This window comes from Pinus tabuliformis, chromosome 2_1 (assembly GCF_031772625.1).
Source record: "Pinus tabuliformis cultivar Carrire ecotype Pingquan chromosome 2_1, CPIR1, whole genome shotgun sequence".
Lineage (NCBI taxonomy): Eukaryota > Viridiplantae > Streptophyta > Pinopsida > Pinales > Pinaceae > Pinus > Pinus tabuliformis.
Window position 1 is genome coordinate 576,505,376 of NC_142299.1, and position 15,600 is coordinate 576,520,975.

Below are 15,600 nucleotides of genomic sequence, written 5' to 3' on the forward strand. Positions count from 1 at the left end.
ATAATGGTACAATGTTGGCCCCGCTTCAAAATCTATAAGAGGGAATATTTTACAAGTCTAGTTGTGTTGTTCAATGATCAAAATATTTTTCTTATAAATTAGAGTGCAACAAAATAGCAAATTGGATTTATATCAATTATAATAAGGAATATTAAGGAAAACTCACTTCAAACATTATTACAAGTGTCTAGCATCTATTCATTAAGTGTTTAAATGATTTATATTAAATAGAATACTAATTAGGTACCCCACTATTGTTTTAATAGACCAAGTTTAGAAGATGTTTTTAAGTGTATTATTGAATTTGATTATGCATATTTGACATGGTGAGAAGTCATGTTGGTCAAATAAAGCTTTGAAAACTTAAATATTTTATGGCAATGTCATGTAATTTGTATCAACACATGATTACATTGAAATACTGAATAATATAAAACTCCAAAAATAATATGAAGATAATATTTTATATACAACAAATATTGAAAAGTGTGTCTGAATGTATATTAATAGATCCTTCAAAAAAAAATTACATTCATGAATCATATAAACCTAATCTTAAGATATTTGTTCTTGCAATGTTCTTTCTTTGGTATCCATGCCCACACTATGGTATTAATTAGAATAGAACCAAGCTCTGTGTCATCAGGGTTTGGTATCCAATATTGCTCTAAAAAATTTCCATTGTATTTCCCTGACGTAGGCTTCCACTAGTCAACCTTTACATGAAGATTCTCAATTTCATTATACCTAAATATATCTGAGATGGATTTTGCCATCCTAATCATCTCTCCTGCATCCTCATTTCCTGATCTAACTAGCAACATCCTTCCTTTCTCAACATCAATCATCGGATTGAATGTTGGCTTTGGCTTGTTTCATTTGGATCCAACATATATTGGTTCATCTATTGCATTATCAAAATCTCCATCCATAATACTTGAGATTACATGGAGTGCATTACAATCAACATCAATGCTTTGCCTTCTCTTGGGCCAGATTCCTCAAAAGATGAATCACTTCCATCTATTATTCTATGATCATCATAGGTTCCTTCTAATGTATCAAGAACTCTTTCCCAATACACTACTTTATTTTTCCATTCCTTTATAACAGTTGGTGAATCCTCATTCCCGATAGTGTCTTTCCACATTTTTATGTATGATTTTATCCCTTCATTTAGTTCTTTTAAATAGACATCATTCTGTTTGGAAGCTCAGAAAGATGTCTTCCCTATGGGAATTATAGGTCGACCTTCATCATCTCCATATCTCAACTTGTTCTGACCACTTAGTATCTCTAATTGATTCTTTGTACCTTAGTATTGAAACATCATTGAGTACAAGAAATTGGAAGTATTGGACATTAAGATGTCCAACTAGTGCATTTTTTCCCTCCGTGTATCCGCTAAGGAAACTTTTGAAGTCATAGACCTTGTCAATAAGTATAGGTGGAAACACTCGATTTTCTTCAATTATGCGATATGTATCCATCATTTCAGGTTAAGAATATATATCTTTACTTTTTAGGTTGGAGACATTCTTCTGTAGGTTCCATCTATGTATTCATGGGTGTGCCCCACAGGCAAGAACCCAACCTCAATAGTGATGAAGACACCAAGTGCAGTTAAAAGTGATAGAAACATGAAAAGATAGCGATTCTTATTATCACTTGCTGCATTGTCCAAATGTAACAACAAATGTCAAGGAAGAGGTTCAAAATCAACATTTTGACTTGTTGATCTTCCATGAGATATAAAATCATCCTTGTACACTTGACATTTTGAGTAAATAGAGGTGTCAAGTAATGCATTTGTAAGTGGGTTTCTTGAACTTCCACTTTCATAAAGTGGATCACCATACATATCCATTTGTGGGTCTTCAAGGTCCCTTAAGCACTTTGCAAGGGATGTAATAGTAAATTGTGATCCCATATGTACAAATGGTAAAGATAAATGACCAAAACCTCTTGTCTTATGCCCATGTGTAAGCATACCTTTCAATGACAAACCTAAATTTGTTCCTACAATAGATTTTGATTTGACACGTAGCCTTGGGATTGAAGTCTTTGTTTCGTCCATTTTATCATGGATAATGCTCAAATACTCCTCTGGAAACCGCTCTAACATAATTATGTGGGCATAGTAGCATTATCTTCCACACATAACAATCTTGTTATGTTTGTTCAACCTACCTTGTGCCTTTTCTTCCAACTCTTTTGTAGTTTCTGACTTCATTTGTGCTTTCAACACAATACAGTCACTGCGTTTACTAAAGTTGGGGTTCTTTGAAAATGCCACATCTCGAAACTTAGTATTCCAGAGCTTGCTCATTATTGATTGTGATATTGATGGGTGATTGAGCTTTTGAAGAGCCTCATTGATCTCTTTTAACAAAGAATTTTGTGTGTAAGTCGAAGGAAGCAATCTTAAAGGAGAATATGTTCCATCTTCTTCAACTTGACGTGTTTGGTTTGGTGAAAATTTTGAATTATCCATTACAATTTTGTGCAATATTTCTATGGCTGTCTTTGTGTGAGCTCATGCTTTGCATGTGTTGGTGTTACCATGAATAGCTTTGATCTATTCATGTTGGAAATAACGTTGGTAGTTATAGAATGTGCTTTGAGGAATCTTATGTATCTTATACCAGGCTTTCTTACAAATAATATTCCCATTAAATATCATGTCCTTTACATTTCTAGCAATAGGTGGTAGGCCATGGCCATGGCTCTTTCACATGACTGTGTTTGACATGAGTGAATTCAAGACAAATTCCCTCTTTTTAATTATTTGTCTCATACCCTTCCTAGCACCTGCAATGGCCTTCCTATCCACATGTTGAAGACAATCTTTTCTACAACATACACCTGCTGCCAATGCACATGCATGTTCCCATGCATTCATGTGTAAGAGAAACCTTTGTACATATGAATCTAACCCTGTCTTAGGGAATATTTATGGCATGATCATGACAGTGAGGCTCCAAATCTGATTCTGGCCAAATCTCATAAGATTCCAAAGCACCCCCTAATGTATGCTCAAATCCTGTTGCATGTGGTAGAGGAGCATCATGTTTTAACACCTTCTCAATTTTAACCACTATGCATCCTTTATTTACCACATTTCTACGCACTTTATGCCCAAGCTTTGTATTGAATATGGAGCCCTCACCCAACTTCAATCCATGTTGCAGAAGATCTACCTTGTCTCCAATAGAAAATGTAGAAGAAACATTTGCACCTATAAACGAATGTAAATAAGGTTAGTATTTATTCAATAAAACATTTACTATACTATCAATAATATTTAACACATGCCTCAATATTTTGACTTACCTATGTTGTGTCTCAAATCTATGATCTTCCATGGATGTATGTCCCCTTCATTAACATCCTCATCAATCAAATGTGGTTGAGTGATACCAATTATCAAAATTGTAACATAACTTGCATTAACCCTTTCTCTGACATAATAAGTTCTAGACTCTGCAAATTCGACCCTTCCTAGCCCAATGACCTGATCATTAATAAGGAGATCAACATAGTCCCCTTTTGCCAAAATTATATTTTCCATTGTAGCTTGTATCAATTCTGTAAAAAAATTTAAATCGTAACATGTAATTAAAAGGTTGAACCATGTAAAGTGTGACTTTATATTTTCGCAAAAACATAACTTACAAAAAAGTAATATAGATGCAATAATTTAAATAGTATGGTAGTCATATCGTATGTAATGAAACATTGTTTCCCACCATCTAGTGCCTACTACCAAAAATTACTTTACATGCAAATTACACAAAAAATATATATATATGAAGACCGGGCAATTAGAGATGTAGATAGTATCATAGAATGAAAAATATAACCTCATATCAAACCACCAAGTTCCTATTTAACTTTAGAAATGACACTTGTAGTCTTGATGCATGTTTATGAATAATGACCATAAGAAATTTGTAGAAGTTGAAGAACCAAAACATGGTCCTTTGGAAAATATAAGAAATTCCAAGATCGATGCTACATAAGATGTCTAAAATCCCCATGAGAAGGAGAAATTATATTTATATTTCACTTAGTGAAGATGTTTGATGTTTGAACTTGATAATCGAAAGCCAAACTAGAGGTTTTCTTCCAAATAAAAGTTTTGGTAATGTAAATACTAGATAATTCTCATTTTTATTCTAAAAGCAAAGAAATTGCATTGAAAGAAAATTATAGTATACCTCAATAAGACATTTATTCATAAACTTCAAAATTATACAAAGCTCACATTATTCTCCATGGATCAAATAATTATGAATGGATTATTGTGTCTGTGCCAAAAGGAAAGTTATACCGTTATCTTTCCTTCCAACTCAAGGATCAAATAATTATGAATGGATTATTGTGTCTGTGCCAAAAGGAAAGCTATACCGTTATCTTTCCTTCCAACTCAAGCACAAATGTAGTGCCAACAATAACATATATTTATATACGATTATTTTGCACTATCATTGATCTTCATAAATTGTTCCAAATTCAATAAAAAGGCACATCAAAAGCTATAACTCTAACCATTGTGATTATTTAAACAATGTCACTCCTAGAGCATTGGTTGCATAAGTGTAATGGTGTCTAGAAGAAAGTTAGTAATCGCTAGGTATCCTTCTTGCATAATCACAAATGCACTGCCAAGAACAATATCAGAGCACTAACCTTGGTGAGGATGAAATCTTGATATTTTTCCTTTTGGCACAAGAACAAAGATCTAATGCATTCTATAATTCCTTCTAACACAAATACAAGCACATTTCCAACAATAATTTTGCATTGCGAAAAAAAATTAACGCACGCAAGATTTACTTCTATCACAAACACGAACACATTTTCAACTGCAAGATGAAGGAAATTTAACACATTCTAACCTTCCTTCTAGCATAACGACAAACATATTTCTAATAACAACATTGCATTATGAAGGAAATATAATGTGCTAGCTTTCCTTCTATCACAAGTAGAAGCCCATTTCGAACAACAACATTGCACCTCAAATGAAAGCTAACAATCAATATCATTCCTTCTACTACAAACATAAGCATATTGCTAGAAGCAACATTACATGGTCAAATAAATCTAGCACATGCTAGATTTCCTTCTAGCACAAACACAAGCACATTGCCAATAACAATATTATAAGGTGAACGAAATCCACCACATGCTAAATTTCCTTATAACATAAATAGAAGCATATTACTCACAAAAACATTAAAAGTAAAAGAAATCTTAAACATTCTAGAGTTTCTTCTAGCACAAACACAATCACATTGTCAAAAACAACATTGCAAGGTGGAAGATATCTAACATACGCTTGATTTACCTCTAGCATAAACACAAGGACATTGCCAACAATAACATTGTAGGGCAAACGAAATCCAACGTGTAATAGAATTCCTTCTAGCACAAACACAAGTACATTTCCAACAATATTGCATTGAAAAAGAAATCCAATGCAAGTTATATTTCATTCTAGCACAAATACAAGCACGTTGCCAACAACAATATTGCATTGCGAAAGAAATCTATTGCATACTAGATTTTATTCTAGTACAAACACAAGTACATTTCTAACACCAATAGTGCATTGCAAAATAAATTTAGTGCATGTTAGAATTCCTTCCACCATACACAAACATATTGCCAACATCAATATTGTAGGGTAAAAGAAATTTATCTCATGCTATATTTTCTTCTATCACAAACATAAGCATATTTCAAATAACAATATAGCAAGGTGAATTAGATCTAACATGCTATTTGTACTTATATCTCAAACACAAACATGTCACCAATAACAACATTGCAAGGTGAATGAAATCTAACACATGCTAGATTTCCTTCTCTCGCAAACACAAGCACATAACAATATTGTAGGGTGAAAGAAACATACCGCATATTAGATTTACTTCTAGCTCAAACAAGCATATTGCCAAAAACACCATTGCAAGACAAAAGAAATCCGGTGTGTGATAGATTTCCTTCTAGCACAAACACAAACACACAACATTGTAGGGCTAAAGAATCTAGCATATGCTAGATTTTGTTATAGCAAGAACACAAACATATTACCAACAACATTCTAGGGCAAAAGAAATCTAGCACATACTAGATTTCCTTTTAGCACAATCACAAGCACATTGCCAATAACATCATTGTAAGGTGAGGGAAATGTGATGCATACTAGATTTCCTTCTAGCACAAACAATTGAATTGCAAACAACAACATTGCAATGCGAAAGAAATCTAGTGCACACTAGATTTCCTTGTAATGCATATACAACCACATTGTCAATAAACTCATAGAAGGGTGAAAGGAATCTAATGTATGTTGGATTTCCTTCTAGCACCATCACAAACACATTATAACATTTCTAGATAAAAGAAATCTAGCACGTGGTAATATCTACTTCTAGCACAAACAAAAGCATATTGCCAACAACCACATTGTAGTGAAAAAAAAATCTAGTGCATGCTAGATTTCTTCGAGCCAAAATAGAAGCATGTTGTCAATAACAACATTGCAAGGTGAAGAAAATCTAACACGTGTTAGATTTACGCATAGCACAAACACAAGCAAACAACAACATTTTTGCCAAACAAGTAGTTCAACAAGATGTGAGTAAAAAGGCCTTATAACTCCCTTTATCAGACATTGCCACTCAACATCTGGAATTTTCGAAGTACTCATAAAACCTTCAATAGATGGAAGTTGATTAAGAGATAGTCTTTTAGGCTTCCTGTGGCCAAAATGAATAAAATTTATCAGTAGAGATCTGCAAGATCCCACTCACAACTTGAGCAACAGATAAGTCCACATGTGAAGTTAAAGGATCCTTTCTAAGTCTTTGAAATTCCACCATTAATTCCACATAGGAATGGTGAACAAAAGCCATCAATTCCTTATTCCAAGAGGCAATAATTTGATTGTGTGTGTCATGTTTATTTTTAAAATCAGTTACGAAGGCTTCATTTTCAAATAGATATCGCCCCGCAATGTGGCATATAAGAAAACATACAATGATCGTCACTAGCATGTTGACTGAGAAATTCAATGGAAGGGGGGATAAGATGCAATTATCTAAACAAACCCTCGTAGTTTTTCCATTTTGGGACACATTTGTAGCAACACCAGCAATTTGAGCTAAGTTGTAAGACATATACCTCCTGTCCAATGCCACACTTGTCTGTCCGGAGCCAAGGGTAATGGCAACAAGCCATTTGTCAGTAATTTCGCTCCCATCTTCAACTATGCATACATCTATAGTATGCAATTTTGTCACAACACTTGAGCTACTAAATAGATTTGATATTTGAAATTTTCTCCACTTTTTTTTCAGGAAATAAACTCCTTAGAATGGAAAATGTGGGACCCACAAAGACAACATATTTCTAGCATGGAAATGATAATCCTGTTTCCTGAGTTGACAATAACACCTGTTCAACTGACATAAAAACCAACAATACAACAAAACCATGATCTTTAAATTTGTTAAATAATCATTTGATTATCTGATCACCACTTTCAACAGTGTATTTTGTAGAGTTAGACTTCGAAGGCATACAAATAATTGTAGAATCAGGTGATCCCCAAGAAAGAGTTTTGCTAACAGAAAGTGGAAGAAATTGATCTTGGAACCTCCCAGGCAAATTTTTACCTCGTAAATAATACATTTTTGCACTTGGTGATCTTGAAGGTATAAAATGACCAGGGTTCGAAGACATATTAAGGACCAAACCCAAAGGATCAAATAAATAAAGAAATCCATCATAAACTATCAATGGAAGGTCACATAGCAGGTAACAACTCAGTAAGCCTGAACCATAGCTAAGGGTTTGACCTCGAAGTTTCCATGGAGGATTAAGATGGAGAATGCATATTTCCTCCATACTTAGCACAGTCTCTTCAAAAGTAATTATGAGAGCAGGCCCCTTGAATTCATCTAGATTAGGTTGAAGTAAAGATTGTCATGGGTGATCCCACTTATCATATATAATGTGTAATTTCTTTCTTTGGCATTGGTCTGCTATCTCTGATAGGTCAAACAATATAAGGTCATCATTCCCATATCTCTGAAACAATTCAATTATTCTAGTATGATCCATACAAGGCAAATCTTTTGACATTTCTTGATCTACAAATGACATATATCGTAGTGACTTTGCACCAAGTCACTCAGCCAAATCATTACTTATAAATCAACAAAGTGTAATGGTGATTCTTTGTTGTGAAGACCCATATGAAAAGTGTTGTAATGATGATAAGACCAATGCAACTACTACTAGGATACCCACTCACCTTTCCCTTTATCCTACAAAACACTCCCAAGTGTGAAATCCTTTTTTCGCCAAGTGTTTGCTTGTAAAAGGGGAAAGTAATGAATAATTTAAACTGGCAAAATAACTTTCTTTGGGGAAAGCAGGATGGAAAACATGAAGCCTCATCTCCTTACCAAGCAAGTAAGGCTAACTAGGCTTGATTGATATCCATGACTGAGGAACTATATTAGCAGTAAAATTTGTTGTTTTCACTATGATTGGCGATGAACCTTGAAAGACACACGTGCTATCATCTTCAGAATGTTAACAGTTACACATCCATGGCATCTTTGGTTCTTCCAACTTCTATGACATAATCAGTGTAGTTGAAGCCTTGGATATTTCTGGATCTAGTGTTCTTAGAAGAATGTGGTAGGGTTAGAAGTTGGTGTCCAAGCAGTTACTCACCTTTATCACAAGCTGACCAACTAGTTTTCCTATTCTATATTACTCTCAAGATCTACTTACATGCCACAAACAAAAGAAGGTATTGTAAAAACAATCTCTCTCTGTTTCTAAAGGAAAACAATCTCTGTGAAATGACCAAAGATAATTTTTTGTTATTTTTGTAACAGTTGCCTCGAGAACATTGTCGGAGAACTCATAATCCATTGCAGCATTTGAAAATGACACAGGGCACTGATTCTCAAGCATTTCTCGTTTGTTAGAATGAACTAGGTCCTATAAAAGGTAAGTCTGTCAACCCAAAATTTCTTTGCACAACTGGAGGGTTAATCTAGCTAGACTCCATCATGTTGGTTTGTTAAAATTGGCAAATAGAGCCAAATTCCACTTTGGACAGCTCCTATGGGAAAGATTATTGCAACATTAAATTCCTCTCTTCGATAAGACCAAAATCGATCTAAAGATCGCCAAACTTGGATAAGGAAAATGGGTTTTCGAATGTATGTTCTCTCAAGTAAATTTATAAGGTCGGCCTCATCCTTATGTCGACTCATCAAGCCTAATGGTCACGTCCCATGAGCCCCCATCGAATTGTGTATATAGAGGTGTCCTCTCACCACATTTCGACACATCCAAGTGCATCATCCATGCCTCTGAAAAAGGTGGACATCTAAGGCAAGGACGTAGGTGCCAAGAGTCAAGTTTATGAAGATGTTTATCTCTATTTAGGGTGTAGTTTCCTTGGGAGAGAGTCACAGGTCTGAGGCACCATGGGTGGAGGCTAGAGGATTGTCTGGGAGGTTTAACTCTTGATTATGAGAGTGAGTTTTTAATTGGATAGGGCCGCAGTCAGAGGTATGCTCATTGGGTATTTTTCTGTGCCATTTGGTGTGTTGCATCTCTATTACAAGCCACGGAAAGAGGGCTGCTACAACAACTTATTGGTAAGCAATTTGGAGGGTGTAAAATCCTTCTCTCTAGGCCACATATGCCCAGGCTAGAGCGCAGCTAGGTCAAGCACTCTTCCATGTGTTTGGGACTGCTTTGTAATCTCTCATAGGTCCAAACTGCAGCAAGGAGGAAGATGCATCCGAGAGCGAGTTCTGCATGATCTTTGGGCTTGTCATAGTTGGATTTTTCTCTCTACAGCAGGCCACAGCCCTAGCTGTGTGTTACAAGTAGATCGCAGGCCTTGACAGCCTTGGACGGGAGGTTGAAATGCTGGCAGGAGGCTGCAGGCCTTGGATCTCTTGGATGGGAGACTGTGACTCTTATCTTTTGTTTGAATAATAGTCCAAACCATCAGCAAATTGGAACAGAGGTGTTTGGAGGAAGGCCACAGTCAGGTAGGGGTCCAGGAGCAAAGAAAGAAGGTTGTAACAGTTTGCCATCAAACCCTCTCAATAATTGGCATTATCTCAGTTCATCATTACAGAAGTGTTTCAGCCCTTTAAGATCCTTGACCTGCATTGTTTCTATGACTCACATTTTATGATTTGCATTCTATAAACTCTGGCCTGCCTGGTGTTCATAAGAATCACTACAGATCTCTCCAGTCACATGACAATGACTCATTATGTCTACACAACACCTTGATATGTAAAATAGTCTGTTCAAACTCCATATTGGCCATGATACGATGGATAAGATATGACACATGGAAATTGATACTCTACAAATCCCATGATAGTGACTACAATTCTTATCTATAACATATGTGTACTGTTGTAACCTCGTAGTATAACATAATTTAGATTTCATCAACTTCGTACTAATCAAGCTTGCACCTGTGATTATTATTTGAAGCTGTCTAAACTATAATCTAGCCAGAGATAGCTTGCTCCTGTAATACGACCTTATCTCAGTGCCCTGAAATCAGTATCTATGACATATCTCCTTAGATCTGGGTTATAAATTGACATGAACCTTGCATAGAAGTAACATTGACAAGGTTAAGTCTTTAGCACAGTAAACCCTGTAGCTGCTGGTATATCATATAAATATAAATGGCACAATCCTGAGGATGAAGATAAATGAAAAAAGCATCATATGGGGTTTAATTTGATCACAACTTTGTATTGTGTCAATCTTTGAATATCTAATTTTATTAGTTGAAATACCTCTGTGGCTCAAATCTGAAGAATATAATTTGAGGTAGTATGTCCTAAGCTTTTCATCTTGTGAAGATCACCCTTGGAACACTATGATGATTACCTTGTTCACTTGATCATCCATAGTTGATTGGTGGCTTACTACTATTGAATATTGCTATATCCCTTCTAGAGATTGAAATATCAAGTCATTGTCTCTAAAGCAATAGCTCAAAAGGTCACTTCAATTGCTTCTCCAGATATTCTATTGACAATACTTTCAGATAGTTACATTTGTTGAGAGTAGGTGTTGTATGCATTTTGCAAAGGCTGAGAATTGTGAAAGTCTTGACATTGAGATCACTATACATGAGTCAGTACTACTACATACACAATTGTGAAATAACGATTGCAGGGTAGTATAATGCACATCAAGATTGAGAGTCATGTTTTTGGTGGTGCCTAGGGTTTGTCTTTGAGTGAGATTTGTCAAAATTCTGTATAGCTGATTTACAGTATTGATAACTCATATGACAAGATGCATGTGGGAGAAGATGAAAGATGGAAGACTTGCTGATCAGAAGTTTGAAGGCCTGCTTAATAGCTTAAGCAAAGCTACCAAGGTTTTCAAAGTATTTGCCATATGTCTACAACTGAATAGAATATTAAAGCAGTTTCTTTGATATCCTGGGAAGTCAGCATATGTTACTATTAGTATGATTATGTATGACAGTCAGGGTACATCTTGATGATGTATGGGCTTCAGTTTTCCAGAAGTACAATACCTTCATCTGGCATATTCAACCTTGAATAAAATCTATTGTTGAGATTCATAATCTGTTGAGCAGTCAATATATCTTAGGGTCTATATTTGATGACAGGTGTATCTAGGTCTTTATAGTGATTAGGGATTGCTACAGAGTCAGTTTCAATAGATTCCCAGAAACTGTTATTTTTTACAGTTTGTTTTTTCCTAGAAACAAGAGTTCCAGGGCTCACATGGCAGAGATGCTTAAGTAGATTGCTCCTCAAAGTGATTTTGTTAAGATAGGACCACAAATGTCACTATGAATTAACTCGTGATTTGTGTTGCTCTCAATTTAGATATTTCAAAGCTATCCATCTTCAGCTTTCCAAAAACACATGCTTCAGCTCTGATGCCAGGTCAAATTTGAAGCAAATTAGCATCATGTTATCACTGAAACTGGATCACATAGATCATTCAATAAGACAAAAATACTATGAAAATGAGACACTGACAATTTTATTACAAAGATAGAGCAAAAGAAAATGGATTTGGAAGCACATGAACACATAATAGAGCTTTTAACACTAAACATTCCAATTCCTATGACTCTTTATTTGCCCAATAACCTTTCACTTCCTATAATCTCTCTCTCACCACATATGTAGCCAAGTTTGTCCTCTTATTGACTTGCCATTTTACAGACCCTCAAATTGCACCACACATGATTGTTTCATGTACACTAATTTCAAAATTTGACCATTACTTTACTGACCTAACATTTTAACAACAGAACCAAGGCAAGCCTTTCAGGACCTTTCCTATAATAGCTCACATCAAATCACAAGATCCCAAAATGGCTTTTCCTGGTTGCAGTCAACCTCTGACAGATATGTCACCTATAATAAAGTGACACAAGAAACAGGATTGTCATAATGTATGACACACATTCTCGTCATTAAAGATGGTGTGACCCACCATAAACCTTATGCATTAGATAGGGAATTGTTTGCCGGGGAAAATAAAGTGGAAAGATGAAAAAGGTGTAGGATGATTTTGGTGAGACCTAACCAATTTTGGGAACAAAAGGGTAATCACAACAAATATGCACAACTGTGGTATCATTAAAATAACCTATTTAATCATTAATGTTTGTGCACAAAGCTATCAATGAAACAGTGATCCTCATTAATCCTTAGTGACAAACAAAGAGCATCAAGACAAAGTGTGCTAAAATAGTCTGCAGTTGTAGCTAACACATGTAAAAATTACCTTAATGGCTTTCTTGGAAGTTGTCTAAATCAAATCCTGTTGGAACTATCCTGCTACAGGAATACAAATACACATAAGAACCATTAGACCATATTTTCAAAAGGTTGTTCACCAAAACCCTAGTTGGTTATTAGAGCATGATAAAATTTACTTCCTGTCATATCTTCACTTTTATATATAAACTCCTGTGTATGCAAGTTTAGCCTTTTAGGATCTGAAGCACCCATGAAAGTGCCTCTGCATATCATTGATCACATAAAATAGTTTTAAAACAGTTGAATTAATACATGAATACACATTGAAAAACAAAATCTGCATGGCATGTTGGCAGAATATCGAATATAACAACAATTGTTATGCATAACATCAATAACTTAAATTATTGGGACAAGAGACAATTATCATTTTATATCATAAGCCTTTCTAATTCCTTCAAATCCACTCCAAGGTGCACCAAAGACATCATTTCAACTGGATTGCCTTCTTGCAAAAATTTACAGTGGTCATCAAATACATTAAAGGTACACACAACCACAGTTCTACAGATGTCCTGGGAATACCAAAGCCACTCCATTCCCTCCATCTATATTAAAGGTTCCTGAATCTATGAAAAGTTGAAACCCATCCCCCCGTCAAAATTGGCACAAAGAATCAACCAAGGGCACCCACAATAAAGAATAACATGCATAGAAGCCAACACTTAGCACAGATCTGAAATCATGCTGCTAAGGTCTTGGGCTTATAAATCCATTTACCAAAATTATTTTCCCACATTTGAATAAGCATATCCCATTTTCCTCACATGTTTCTTGAAAATAAAAGGAATTCCTAGGAATTTAAAAATCTGGCTTGACTTGACCCAAACCCACCCTTGTGTTTTAAGTAAATCTGGCATCTTCTGTGAGCTCTACCTTTAAGTCAATCGGGCATGTTTTGTGAGCTCTACCTGTAGAAATAGGTTTTCACTCATTGAATGTTTAGAGCTAAGGGCCTTGCAGAAAATGCCTAAGTAATCTATAACACATTATCAATTGACTCCAATCTAGAACAATGAGTTTTAGCCCATTCAAAAGATTATTTGGATATGGTTTGTGCAGATGAATCCATTTTAATGACACCTTGCTTGACCCTATGAGATATCAGACATACACTGGCCTCTGTTTGACAACTTGATCGGAAAAGGATTAACTCTGGTTTACACTCTTTAAGAGAGAGGCAAGGTTAGGTCTTGGTGAATAATATCTTAAAAGCCTTTAGAGAAATTGGCTCAAATGCAAAAGGTAGAATAAAGGGATACCACGCTATCACGTAAGTTTTTTCAAAGCTGGTTTTGATGACAAGGATGTTATGGCCATAATGACTGGGCCATTCCATGCCTTCACAGACTGCAATAATATTGGCGATGATGAATCGCCCTTTGATGAAACAAGTCTGCCCAAGTTTGATAATAATCATGAGAATATGCTTGATTATGAGCATTGAGCTTTGGTAAGACTATTACATGCGACATTCAATAGAGTGATAGGCTTCCAGCTCATAGTCACTTTGGAATCATTGGGTTTGGGTATAAACTTGATAATACCTTTGTTTAAGTTGGTTCTCAATGATTGCTCTTGTGATGGATTCTTTGTAAACCTATACAAAATGTTTAGATTGAAAAAGTACTAGGTAGCATTATAGAATTCGCACTAGAATCTGTGTAATCCCAAGACTTAACATCATCATTGATCATGTTTGAGAGGGTAGCAGCTAGCAGTCACACAATATTCTTTGTGCTTAGTCTTTGCAATTGAAAATTCTTTTGTAGGGAGAATTAGGAAGTAAAATGTTTTTCAATTTCATATTTTAAGCCTACCCTTGGTTGATTTGATAGTGGATATTATCTCAAGCCTTCTTTTGAATATAGATCCCCTAACAATCCTTGCACTATGATATTCTGCAGATGATTAGATCATAAACAATCATACAAACAGAAACTGTTTTCCATTGAGAAGAATCTATATACCCCTCTCAAGGTCCTGCAAGGCAAGGACATGGATTGAAAAGAATATATATACTCTTCTCAAAAGAATATATATACGTTATGCATGAGGTTAATTCTATACTATCTTGAGGAAAAACAAAAGGCTTGGGTTAGATCCGGTAGTCCAAAGGGAATATCTTCTATTGCTAGTCTAATTGAGGGCTTTTTCAAGCGTTGGGGCCCTGGGTTCCGATGATATGAAAATACCTTTCAAGACCTTGTAGTAGACGTACAAGAAGAAGAAGTTCCCACTTCTCTTGAAGATGATAACAGTATCACTGAAAAGGCCCTCCAAATTCACAAGATTAGTTCTTGATGGACAGGCTACTTGTGACCAACGTGGCCCCACATTAAACCCCATCCTCATCAAAGAACAACTATGTGTTGATGTATCTGTCCTAGATTCTATGAATGATTAGCATGAAAACAAGGAGCATGATAATAATTTTCACCATTGTGAGGATGCCAGTCATGATTTCCTACATGACAAAGTGATAAACAGAGGAAATGAAGATTTTTTTAATATTTCCACCAATGATACAACCCAAATGCAGTTCTAGACAGGTAGAAACCATGTTTCTACCCCAAAAGATCAACCATATGAAAAGGATGATGAAGATCATGCTTCCCTTGCTGATAATTTAAATCCTGAAAACACTTTTGAGGTCACAGAAATATAGTTCAATCACACTAATCCTATTTTCATAGACACTGAA